The 13,137-nt window shown below is 38.3% G+C and overlaps 1 protein-coding gene across 1 annotated transcript in view; it reads left to right on the top strand.

Moving 5' to 3' along the window:
- Window positions 1-226: 226 nt before the first annotated feature.
- The window catches only part of LOC139714578 (sodium/calcium exchanger 1-like), a 78,354-nt gene continuing 65,443 nt past the window's right edge, over window positions 227-13,137 (top strand). Inside the window, exon 1 of the mRNA XM_071626268.1 lies at window positions 227-322. The gene's annotated coding sequence lies outside the window, so the exon portion shown is untranslated. The remainder of the gene's footprint in view (window positions 323-13,137) is intronic.

The following is a 13,137-nucleotide window of genomic DNA, read 5'->3' as shown; positions in this document are numbered from 1 at the left end:
CAGTCTGAAGCGTGTGATGTCAGATTATATCTGCTCCTGTCAAAAGTACGTTGTAAGAAGTGGCATGCCAGGTCTTATTCACTCTTCACCAGCTCTCCTCCGCCCCCCTCCACATATGCCGTATGAGACTTGTCCAGTCACTTAGCATTTGGCTGACTCACTATTTGTTTTCTTTTTTTTTCTCTCTCTCCCTCTCCATCTCCCCTCTCCGCATTCTGCAGGAAATACATCAGTGTGAACGTGATCGACGACGAGGAGTATGAGAAGAACGAGAATTTCTTCATCGAGCTGGGCATCCCCCGGCTTGTTCGGAGAGGTAACGGTACGTGTTCTGGGCCCTGTGTCTTTTTTTTCTTACACTCTTCTCACTCAAACTGTGTGGAGTAATCCATATCAGCTGATTGCATAGAACATGATAACTCTTCTTATGTTTGTAAAACTCAGATCATTGCGCAGTGCTGCAGTGGAGGTGTGTTGATGGAATACTTTGAATTTGACAATTTTAAGAGATAATTGGAAGCTGACCATGGTTGTTAGTGCCATTCTGCAGTATTTTATAACAAACGTTGGCGCATCAAAGTTTTTCTGAATCTACGGTCTATTATCACATCTAATACCTCTTCCTGTGTAAAGGACAACACACCTCTTGTGCACCTGCAGTATCTTGTTTAATCTTGTAAGTCACTAATTTCACCTTCACAACATCAGTGTCAGCCTGCAAGCTAGTGCATCCCTCTTTTTCTTTCCTTTTTTTTTTAAATTCTTGTAATATCATAAGGCAAGACTTCCTCAAGACATCATTTATCAACGTGTCCGGCTTCAATGCATCGCCATTGCTATACAAACAGAAAGCAATCTCATTGCATTGACATGTGCAGCCCCCATTCCGACTTTTTATCTGCCCCAGAGTGGGGGACTGTGTGCGCATGATGGCCATTGTGTTTTTGAGTGTCTCGACGGCTGGGGGGCATATGATCCTGCAGTGAGATTCAGACACAATCGCGGTCGGAATGGAAAAACTGGAATCCAATCGCGGAAGTGGAAATGAGATACTCTTTTACAATATATTTGCTGAGATGGCAGATCAAGTAGGTAGAGATGTAGAGGAGAAAAAAAAAGTATAAAGATCTCATCAAAACTGCTGACTTTGTCAGATGAAGTGCTTATATCCAAAAAAGAAGAAAAAAAAAGTCTGCCAGTAGGGAAAAAAAATCTTGCTGTAGGGCTCATAACAACATCCTGGGCAGTTTCATCAAGTATGCTCTGCAGCCCATCTCTTGTCCGCTGGTTTTGCAAAAGAGGGGGGCACGAAGTCTTTGCAGGCTGAATAGCATTCTGATGTAAGCTTTTGCCATGTCGTACTCAACTCTCATTCATTTCCCACTCCAGCAGCGAGTTTTCTCACAATATTTCAGTTCCCTCCTAACAGCTGTACAACTCATTTAATTTCAAACTTCTGCATCTCCAGTCTCAGGGATATATATATATATATATATATATATATATATATATATATATATATATATATATATATATATATGTATATATATATATATATATGTATATATATATATATATATATATATATATATATATATATATATATATATATATATATATATATATATATATATATATTTATATCGTCGCTGGGGTGACAAAACCTCGTATCTCAAAAATGTCAAATGTTCAGGAGAGCGAAAAAACATGGCGGCCAAAGCACTATAGTGAATGGGAAAGCCTTCTCTTTGACATGTCATGGTGGCTTCATTTTTGGAGTAAGACAGTTGGGATTTGGCCAAGACATCACTTGACCCATTATTTGACCATTAATTAAAAATTTTTTTTTTGACATTTTGGAAATACGAGGTCTTGTCACCCCAGCGACGATATATATATATACATATGCTTATAAATACATATATATATATGCTTATAAATACAGATATATATATGCAGATATTAACATACATTTCCATTGCTTTGAGTCACGAGTTTAGTACCTGCATCTGTATTCGCTGTATATATGCGCTGTCTCTAACTTCACATGGAATCAGACCAGCGTGGGTTTTTGCCTGCTAACCCAAGCTATGGATGGTGAACAAAAAAAATGCACAGAGGCCATGGAAAACTTTCACAGCTTGTTTTGGTCATTATGATGAGTTAAGGCCATGATTAGATCAGAGGTGATTTTCTGCAGCATCTCAGTACCTAATAATCTGCTTTGTTGTCATGGTGATATGGTTGTTGTATCAAGCAAGAAACAGGTGCACATCCTGCAAAACAGGTGAAGAACATATTTTGGCTCTTATGCAATCAAAAGTAGCATGTAAATTCCTTTCACAGGCACAGGTGATACCTGTTTACATACTCTCACCACCCCAACCCCTCCCCCCTCAAAAAAAAAAGAAAAAAAAAAAAAGAAATGCAATATGAAAAAATAAAAATGCAAGAGGATAAAAATCACAAGTGATACCATTGCAATGACTCATTGCCTCGTAACAGGCAAATAAAGAGACTGTTTAAAAAAAAATGAAAAAACTTTGCTCATCCATTTTGAAAGACTTAGAAAAGAGTACTAAGTATATGGTGGCAATGTTGCGTAATAGTATCCTGATCGCTGGTCTTCTGTCCATTAACAGAAATAATGATGTAATTTATGTATTCTATGGATGGTTCTCTGTATCCCCTTGTCTGTGCTTACCAAAAGTAATGCATGATGCCTGCAGATAGCCGTATCTGTTACAGATTATAGCCATTTTCTGAGACCAGTAACATTTGTCTTCTTGCCGGTATAAGTACATAGATAAAATTTGATGTTAATTCAGTAGAGGGAGATTGTGTTAATGCCTCATATGTATACAGTTAAAATGGACAATGATTGACTGTCCACTGCTGAATAAACTGCTGCATGAAAATGTTTAGCTGTTTGTGAAATTTAAACTCTTTTGTAAATGAAATTATGAAGTATTCATTTAATTAGATTGAAGATATATCAACAGATTAGTTTCTTCTTTTTTTCTGAAATAGTAGTAAAAGTCAAAAAAATTGAAGATGCTCTTTAGTCCAGTTTTATGTACTGGAGCTAAAAAATTATTTGACACTTTACTCATGAACCAATTTTTCATGGCATCATATCCTATATATCAACATTAAGTCTTCCTTCATGAATTCACTCTGCAAAAGCATTTGGTTTTGGGGCATTAACCACTATCTTTTCCCCATTGACTGCATCATTAAACAGAGAATGTCCCCTCATTGCATTAAAAAAAGAAAAAGAAATATCTAGTCCTGTCAATTTTTTTTATTACAGAAATTAACTCCCAAAGAGATATTTGGTGCAACTGATTGACAAATTGCCCTTCATCGACTAAAATAAGCACCGATTATGCCATGTTCTAGTATAGCAGCCATGATAAAAGATAATGGGCATACCTATAGCGGTATTTGCTGTTGAGAGGTTGTATGTAAAGCCTTTACACAGCGTGTAGAGAAAAGCCATTATGTACCAGCTTTGGCCTTGTGTGATGGCGGCTGAATAATAGTATCATTGTTGATGTAGCACTGGTGAAATCTTTACTAAGTTAGGCCAAAAAAAAAAAATTGTTGCATTGGCGTAACATGAGATTTTCAAATTGGGTCGGTCGGGCGGATTTTTTTTTTTTTTTTTTTTTTTGCTACCTGCATTTTACGTGTAAAACTCGTGCTCAGCTCAGTAAACAGTTATAACTGCTGCACCAAATGTGCTGTGTTCATCTATTCTACAAATCATTTATGAGGCCAATATTACTGGAATTATACCCCTTCACAGAATTTAAAGATGTTGAAATCCCTATCCCGAATGTTTTCACTTCATATTTCACTATTTTGACTTAGATAAGATAGATGCAAATTGACCCATATGTACGATCTTTTCATCGCACACGGCGATCTCTATTACAGTCCCACATATACAGATTCGTGTAAGTTCTCCACACAAGAAACCTATGGCAAAACTGTGCACAATACATCGCAGTCTGAATGCTATGTATACACTGAATAAATCTTGTTAGAGTACGTGTCCGTGTTGGAAACAGATGGAGACGTACTGATCAAGGAAGGCTTATGCGAGGCGCTAGATCTCTCCCTCGTACATCCGATATCCCCAGAGCCGTTTCCACTTCCGGGTTTGTGCGATCGCGATCGCAATCAACAAGATATTTGATATCGATAGCAAAAAAAAATGATAAAAAAACATGGGGTCGGCGGAATTTTTAGGGTCGGGCGGGTTACGCCAATGCAACAATTTTTTTTTTTTGGCCTTACCATCTAACAGAGATGTAACGGTCTTGTCAATCAGTATGAATGGGAAGTATGGACCTACTGCTGGAAAATTGAAGAAAAAGAAAATCATCAAGGGCAAGGGGCTAATGAATGTGTATGCAAGTGAAATCTTTGGGTTTAACAAAGAATCTTATAACACCATGTGGTCATATCCCACTATCTCATACATTCCCCTGACCCATTTCTGCCACAAACCGGAGATTTCTCACCCAGAGTACCCTTGAAGTACTGAGGGAGAAACAGAAGTTGACTGTTTGTGGCTGCCTGGAAACTTTCCCAGCATCCTGTATAACCCACTGAACTCATTACCAAACATGTTATGTAACGATGACATGCATATTATCATATATACCCACTCCTTTGCCCGACAGGCAGCAATGGCTTAATATAGAACTGCATATCTGTTGCCATGAGAAGTGTTTATACTCCATTCGCATCACCAAGCTGCGATTCCATGGAACCTCCATCTCCAATTTCTAACAATTTCTGTGTTTAATCTCTACTCCATTATTCGGTATAACCTCAAGCTGCATCTGCCTTCTTCATCTTCTCTGCATATGTCTGCCTGCTAGTGGCAGCGCCCATCTTGGCAATCTGACAACATGTTGTACTGTTGTGTGAAAAACATTTTGTCTCTGGGGCCCAGATGTGAGTTGTTGTTGTTGTTTTTTTATCTCTCTTGAAGTTGCTGTTCTCGCTGTCTTCACTCATCTCATGGTCATAACAATCCAAACGCCTGCAACACGGCCGCCTTCTCACAGGTTTGCCATCTATTGAAGCCCGCTACCACAAGTTAACCTTACTTCCTTCTGACTCTCACACACTATCTCTACTGTCCCATGACAGTACAAGCACGAACATTTTCCATTCGCCACATCTGTTGTCGCTAATAACCTCCGTGTCTTATCTTACATGTGAGTAGGCTGTGCTCTGATGCTAGTCTCGGCAGAATGACGCATACAATGTTTTCGTTTCAGAAAGTTGCAATATTGCAATACTGATTTGTTAAAGAATATGCTTTGTGGAAAGTACATCTAGACAATACGTTCTTATCATGCCACTATCATTTCTTGACAGAGCTCATGTGTGTATAAATATGTGCATATTTTTTATGTTTATGTAATGCGTGATATGTTTATTCATGTACTGGTGTAAATATATATATATATATATATATATATATATATATATATATATATATATATATATATATATATATATAATTCAATTTAAGTGCTACTCCTATCTCACATGATTTTAGTCACAGTTGTCATTTAAGTCTTTACATACTTACTGAAAAGTCCCAAGCACAAAACCATATTTTAAATAGATTGTTCATAAATGTATTGCTTGAAAGATTTCAAGTTCATGCCACATGTTTTTGTCATGTCGATGTTGGAAGAAGTATTGGTGGTAAACTAAAGTGCAGGGTGCAGCCTCAGACAAGAATGACAGAGAATGTGACCAGGAGGATTAAACTATTAGTTGGAGCTAAAGATAGAGAGAGGCGATACCACATATCATGTGACTTGTTTGCGACTGCTCTGCGATGTCGGTGTATTTTGTAACTTGCGTGTTTGTCACGAGCACACCTGAGTTAACATTCTAATCAATGATGGTTACCTGGTTTGTGATTACCGGGTAGTGAAACAGAAATCCCCGCCACGGGGCTCGGCGGAATGTGAAAGATATGGCAATGTTTCGGGGGGGAGCACCCCTCACACTGTTCCGACTGCCGCAGAGTTTTCATCGCGACCCATTGAGCGTGAAATTAATCTCCTTTTCAGGTGGTCTCACCTGTGCGATGATATCGCCGCGCTCATGCCCTGATGTGAAAGTGAAACCTCCGCTCGCCTTTTTTTAATTCTCAAATCTGTCAGGAGTCGGTATGGTCCTGGCACAATTGGGATGGGAATGGGGAAAAGGGGATAGTCAGCCGGGAAGGTGTTAACTGGGTCCTCTGTCTTCAACCCCCGCCATGTGCAGTAAGTGCGTCTATCACTACATGTTTGCTTCGGGAAGTTAAATGCGTCATGAATCATAATCAATCATGGCGTGGAACATGGCCCAACTCCTCACGACGACGCCGTAGACTGTGTCTTCAAGGAGATTAGTGCTGTTTGCTTTATCGTTGGGAGGGATGGGGCGCGCGGCAGCCGGGGCATGCAGCTAGCTTTGAAATTAATGCGGCGAGGGGGAAAAAAAAAAACTTCGGTTCAGCTGTTTCAAGCACACTTGTATAGTGTTACTGCATCTGTTTGCATTGCTTTCATGGCTGCCCTTCTTAGGTTGTGATACCTTACCAGTGATGCATGCAGGCCTTTTTTTTCCATAAATGGCATTGACAATAACAGTGTAATCCCAATAGCTTGCATACTTGCTAGAGTTTGTCGTTGCAGAAATGCAGACTTTATTGAGCCCCTCGCTCCTATGTTAGTCTTGATATCATAAGACGGAGCCCTTCGTTTGCAAGGTACTCATGTGAGGAGAGGTGCAGAGATTAGCAATGACTGAAGAATCCTACATTTTTGATAAATTGTTTCAGAAAACCAAAGCCATTGCCATACAAAAGAGACATGTTATTTTGTGTAGTAAGGAGATGCCTTTTTTGTGTACGGAAAATGTAAATGAACATCTGAGGAATGCATTCCAACTTCCTGCCCCCCCCCCCCCCACACCAAAAAACAAAACAAAAAACAAACAGATCCAAGGTATGTTTCAAATGTAAAGTGTGTCATTTTTACTCAAAATGGCTTCTTCAGACTAATGTTGCTGGGTGAATGCAATGGCTTCCCGAAGAGAAATGTTACCTCTTGGAAGAGAAGTACGTTGTAGGTCATGTATTATGCAAGCACATTTTGCAACATTTCTGCGAGTGGTGTAACGGGGGATTCAGAACTGCACTAAAAGAGAGGAAAAGGATCATTTTTTTGTTAGATGAGCAAAGTCAGTGATTTCCCACCGTGCTGATAAAACATACTGCATTTATGTTGTACAAGAGGTGAGCTTTTGAGCATTGTCAGATCAGCAAATATTAATCAACTTGCAAATTTTGCAGTACATATTGCAAAGCGTCTGTGGGCAGAGATAGAGCTGGGAATCTAGTGCAGATGTTTTCTTACTGTCATTTCTTAATTTTTTTTTTTTTTGTGAGGCTGTCCTTTTCAGGAGGAAATGTGCACATTATTTCCTTTTAATGAAAAATGTATTTTTCTTGGGAATATCACACAAAGTTTGTGCTGGCAAGACTGACTTATATTTGTTATGCTCTGCCATTGCTGTCAGAAGAAAAGAAGAATACAATGCTAGAAGAAAGAGAGAAAAATAAATCCAGATTTCATGTTTCTTTGGTTTTCTTGCAAATGTTAACACAAAATATTAGACTGCTTGAAAATATTTGATATTTACACCTACAATTCAGTGAAACTGGGGAAGCCTCGCAGGCATTGTTTGGACGAGAAACATCAAGGTCAGGAAAAGATAATCATGTTTGATGCAGCCATGGATTTTGATTGGGTTGGGTTTTTTTTTTCTTTCTTTTGGATTACTTAAACTGCATGTGTCTTGCAACGGAGATTGGAGGTTGTTGACAGTGAATGTTATACTTTGCAGAATCACAGTCCAATCATCACGTTCAATCACCTGCAGATTGTCTTTGTGCACTTCTCGGCACAAAGAGTAGATGTGTCATATGTTTGATAGATTGAGGTATTCTCATCTTTCCCCTACCCCCCCCCCCCCCCCCACATAGATGACAGATTTCAACTTAATTATGTTGTGAATTTGTGGCATTAATGAGCCTTTTCAGAGTATTCTTGCATCCACTCATGGATTTAATAGTAAATAGTCATTGCCTCTTGTGAAGCTCCGCTATTAAATCGGAAACTAATAACAGTAATGAAAAAATCCTTTCCAATGGGAATCTTGCAGGGGGGGGGGACACACAGACCTGATTCTAAACAAGAAGAAAAGCTGTTTTCTTAGATTATGAACATGACATTTTGGCTGGAAAAGCTATTTGCTCATCAGATTGCCATTTGCTTATGAAATGACCCGCTCAGTAATTTGCCAGATTGCACCTCATTTTGGAAATCAATTGTAATTTCATTGCAACATCCATATTGCGATTGTTTTTGGGTCTGGAACTACAGAAACTTGACACTTGGACTCACAGGTGATTGCCCCAGAGTCTCATTAATAATAACGACATTCAGAAGATCTTTCACTTTTCAAAGGTATATTCAGTAGGGCTGGATGAGGGGGGGGGGGGGGAGGGGGAGGGGGGAGGAAGATGGAGGAAGAAGAGGGAGCGTTATTAATCTGCAGCCTGCAATTTTACTGATTATAGTATTTGAGATAAAAAGAAGTTCAAATTGTCAGCATTCAAGCAGTAGACCTTGTTTACTCTCTGGCATTACATGCCTATTTGTTCTTTGGTGCCAAAGGATGTTGTGGGGGGGTATAGAAGAGGATGATGTCATGAATAACAGACTCACTAATGTTTTGATGGTCTGATACTGGTAATTTGAAACAATAAGCTCTTCAGCTTGCATTCTGTGTGTGTAGTTGGAACTTGAAGCCGATTTGCATGTACATATAGATTATACAGGAAATGAAAATATTAATCAGTCTCCTTCTTATGACTGCCATCCCAAGTAATCCAGACTTCTGTTAGCTGAGGCGCTGCATTTTTGTGATACTGTTGTCCCTTCCAGTTGCCTATAAAATGCATATTTGATACTGTATACGCTATATAATCAGCGGGTCTAATACTTTAGCAAATCAGGACTTTGTGACAATTTTGCATGTGGTAAAATTTGCAAACATTGAGTACAATCATGAAATATATGTGTGCAAGTTGAATTTGTGTTGAAATCAGAGTTAATAATTTTTGCAGTTTGTTAAATTCACCAATAGCACCTGACTTCCAAAATTTACGAAAATGAAAAACCTCACCACAGAATGTGCCGTTTGTATGTGGCATACACAGTACTCTGGGGTACCAATTAAAAGTTCTCTATCTTGTTGAAATATGTGTTTTATTTTATTTTTTCTAAGTGCACTATCCTGGGTAACAATACAGCTATCATCATTAGATATGAACATGTTACCAAGCAGTATGGATGAATGAGCCTGTCAACATCACAACAGCCTACATGGGATTGATGGAACAGAGAATGCATGGTTGATGATAATGACAATTAGACAATAATGATGAATAATGATGAATAATGATTACGATGATAGTGCTAATAAAGATAATGAAGACAAAGATGATGATGATGATAATAATGATGATGATGATGATAGGAATAATTACGTAAAAAGACATGTTCCTGCACTCTACCACAAAGGACTACATGTGGCTGGCATGGTCCAACAAAATTGATACCCTGTATCAGTGCTCATGCACTTTGGATATTCTACATTTAATGAAAACAAAAGTCAGGAAAGAAGAATGTGTGTTGGGAGGATAATTTCATTTCTGCTACCAGAATGTCCCATTTGTTAAAGGCTTGGTTCCCCCCCCCCCCATCTGTCTGTTAAATTTAGTTGTCTATCTTTCGACTTAGATGACCTATTTACACCTATTTCCAAGAAATTTGGCTCAGAATCTTTTCTCAATCAGAAAGAGGATGAAATATCACTGACCCCAGTCATTGGACTAGAGTTTGAATTGATCTGACAAGTAGCAGCGATGATGAAATCAACTTCATTAGATGTTGTATGAAATGGTGATATTATTCCTGGATGACTCATTGTGTTCTTGTAGGTAAATCACCAGGCTTATGAGAGCACTTGTGATTTATGAACTGCCTGAACTCGATCGTTAAACTGGCAGAGAACAGTGCAGTAAAACTGGTTCTGTTTTTTTTTTCCCCTCACTCTCTCTCTCTCTCGCTATTGAAGGCATAGTTCTTCACATGGAACTCCAGCCGTGATTTCTCCCTTCACTGACTCCTTGATACAAGTATTTAAGAGCTAGCACTTTTTTGTTAGTAGTTTGTTTGTTTTTAGACATGCTTTTCTGGAGTTTTACTTTTTTGAGCAGCAGCATACCACTTGTTTAGCCTAATATGGAAATCTCTTATGCAGTTACACCTCAATTATCTATCATTTGATTTCTGCACAATATGTATGCATGCATACACACACAAAAAAAGAATTACAAATGCATTGCAATTGTTTGTACGTGCAGCTCAGTTTAACTGAGAGCTAGTGCTAGCCTGGAAATCTTGCAAAAATAGCTGCCATGGAAATTTGAATCATATCTCCATTTTGTAAAACAAATATTGAACATTGCTTAGTCTAATGTGAATAAACTTTGATATTCACTGTCATCAGTTTTGAACATTCCAATACACACTCACTTTTGCCCATGTGTCTTTGCCTATTCTAAAGTTATTATTGAGTGGATAATTCTTACCAACTCCCTGTGCAATGAGCATAGTATTCATATAGTGTTATGTTGTAACTCGAGGATTCTCTAATGCTAACGCAGCAAACTATGTATCAGGTTTTATAATTTGCAAGGCAGATACCTTCAATTTCAGAAAAAAAAAAGTGTCCTTTAATCTGATCATAGGTCAATGTTTCATAACTTCTAATCTTTATTTCTATTTTCTGTGTCATGAATTGGGCATATGACACAATTTGTGAAATTTGAAACCGTGATAGAGAATGTAGCAATTCACTGTAGGTAAATAGATATGGTCTAATTATCATAAGGATGAGGATGTTAATTCATATGTTAATATGGCAATGAGACATAATGTTAGTTGTAGTCATGAATCAGTGAATGATATGATCATGAATTTATCACTCTCTCCCATTTAAAACCATATTCAAATTTCATGCGTCAAGTGCTGAATGCCCACCCAGCAAGCTGAAGCTGCTTTTAATCTGGCAAACACCAGATCCTGACGATTTATGTGTTCCAACCAATTGTGGTTGGAGGACAGGCGTGGGCTGGGAGTGGAATTAAGCTGTGGGAGTGGATTCAAGGTGGGGGGGGGGGTGCAGAGATCAGATTATGTATGGTCGGGGCACACATGAACATTAGAGCTGTGTTTTTGCTGGTGTATGATTTGTTGGCAGAGGTATATTAGATTTTCTTTTGAGTGGGCAACACCCCGTAATGTGTACTGACAGTCAGATGTCTGTCAACGTTATGAGCTGACTCTGTTGTACCTAGTGGCACAGTCATGGCTCTTTTTCATTTGTACAGGAGGAGTATTACCTCTCAATGAATTGATGCTTTGCTGTTTTCTCAGCTTGTGTTGTGAGAAGGTTCTTGCAGACAGTTTCATTGCGATCCTTCTTACTTATGTTACAAATAAAGGAATATTGAGAAAAATAATAGCAGGCATATACACACATGCATAAACCAATTGTTAAAACATTTTCGTTTGTTCTGATGGTGACTTTTTATAAAGTGAAATGTAAAGTTTTCATTGTGATATCCTTCTAGTGTAAGATCGGTGATTATAGCGAGGCATATAAATGAAGAAAATATTTTAAAATGAGTGAGATTTGCTACAATGGCTTCTCTAACTTTGGTTGAAAAGAGGCTGCCTCAGTATACTATATTTTTCAATACATGTGCATCCAAAATGGCGTATAGCCATCTCAAGGCTGAAAAACAAAGTATGGGCTTCGTTGTGACCTTGTGTTCTCGTAGTGCGTGACGGTAGCTGCCACATCATAAAAAGCGTTGCTACGCAAGGTTAAAAATAGATGTGCACCACCAACATGATTGCCATGCGGTCGTCGTTGGCTGGGCCTGTCACGCTCACCTTGTGTCCATCGTGAGAAGGCCATTACCGGTATTGACTGGGCGCAGGAGCACTGGGCGATTCACGGTTTCATTAATGGGATAATTAATTAATGTGACCATAAAGCACACGCAACTACCACTGCTGATATGTAATAACATCTTACTAGGAGAGCGAAACCCAAAGAAAAATGTGGATTGAGGGAATACAGCAATATTAGTGGAACATATCAACTAAGTTTTGAGGAAAATAAGTCAGTCCGTTGGAAAGATGTGAATTTCTGGAGTTTTAGTGCACAGCTATATGGCTGGATGAGAAGGATACCACATTTTGTGATGTCATGCATGGATGATCAATAAGGGAAATGCATAGAAAATTTAACTTATTTTCAATTTCCTTACAATGAAATGGAACTTGCGTACCATTTTCAGAAAGCAGGGCGAATGATATTACCCTAAACATCTCTCAGTAAAGTCAATTTTTGTAGATATGCATTTTCAGGGAGATAATTTCCCATCCAGTGACTTAATGTAGATGCATTTATTACTGGTTGGACTATACTTTTGATTTCTTACATTTGTCGTAATCATATCTTTTTTTCAAAGTGAGAACTGTGTACAGAACCATTTTTGACATGGGTGTTTATAGTATGATTTCTGTGAAGCATGGCCCATCATGGCAGTAAAGATTTATGTTTTCTATTCAACCATGAATCCCTGTCAAATTAATGAAGCAGATTATGCCAACAGAGCAACCTTTTAAATCTAAGATGAAATTCATCTATTTTAAGTTAGATAATATGATTTGAACTTTTTTCCTCCAAAGCAAGTAGTTGAAATGAAAAGACTGGATAGTGGGTGTACTCTGGTCCATGTAATGTAAACGATTGCTATATTGGTCTGATGTGAAACTGTTAGGTTTATGTAATATCAGCACCACTTTTGAATAAGACTACATAAAGGTAAGTGTCAGGTAATCAATATCTTTAATGTTATTACTCTATCTGTTTGCTTTCCATTTATGCAGGGGAGGGGTTGCT

This window comes from Diadema antillarum, unplaced genomic scaffold (assembly GCF_040938485.1).
Source record: "Diadema antillarum isolate AM-2024a unplaced genomic scaffold, OU_Dant_1.0 seq00002322_RagTag, whole genome shotgun sequence".
Classification (NCBI taxonomy): domain Eukaryota; kingdom Metazoa; phylum Echinodermata; class Echinoidea; order Diadematoida; family Diadematidae; genus Diadema; species Diadema antillarum.
This window is presented reverse-complemented; position numbering and strand designations above follow the sequence as displayed.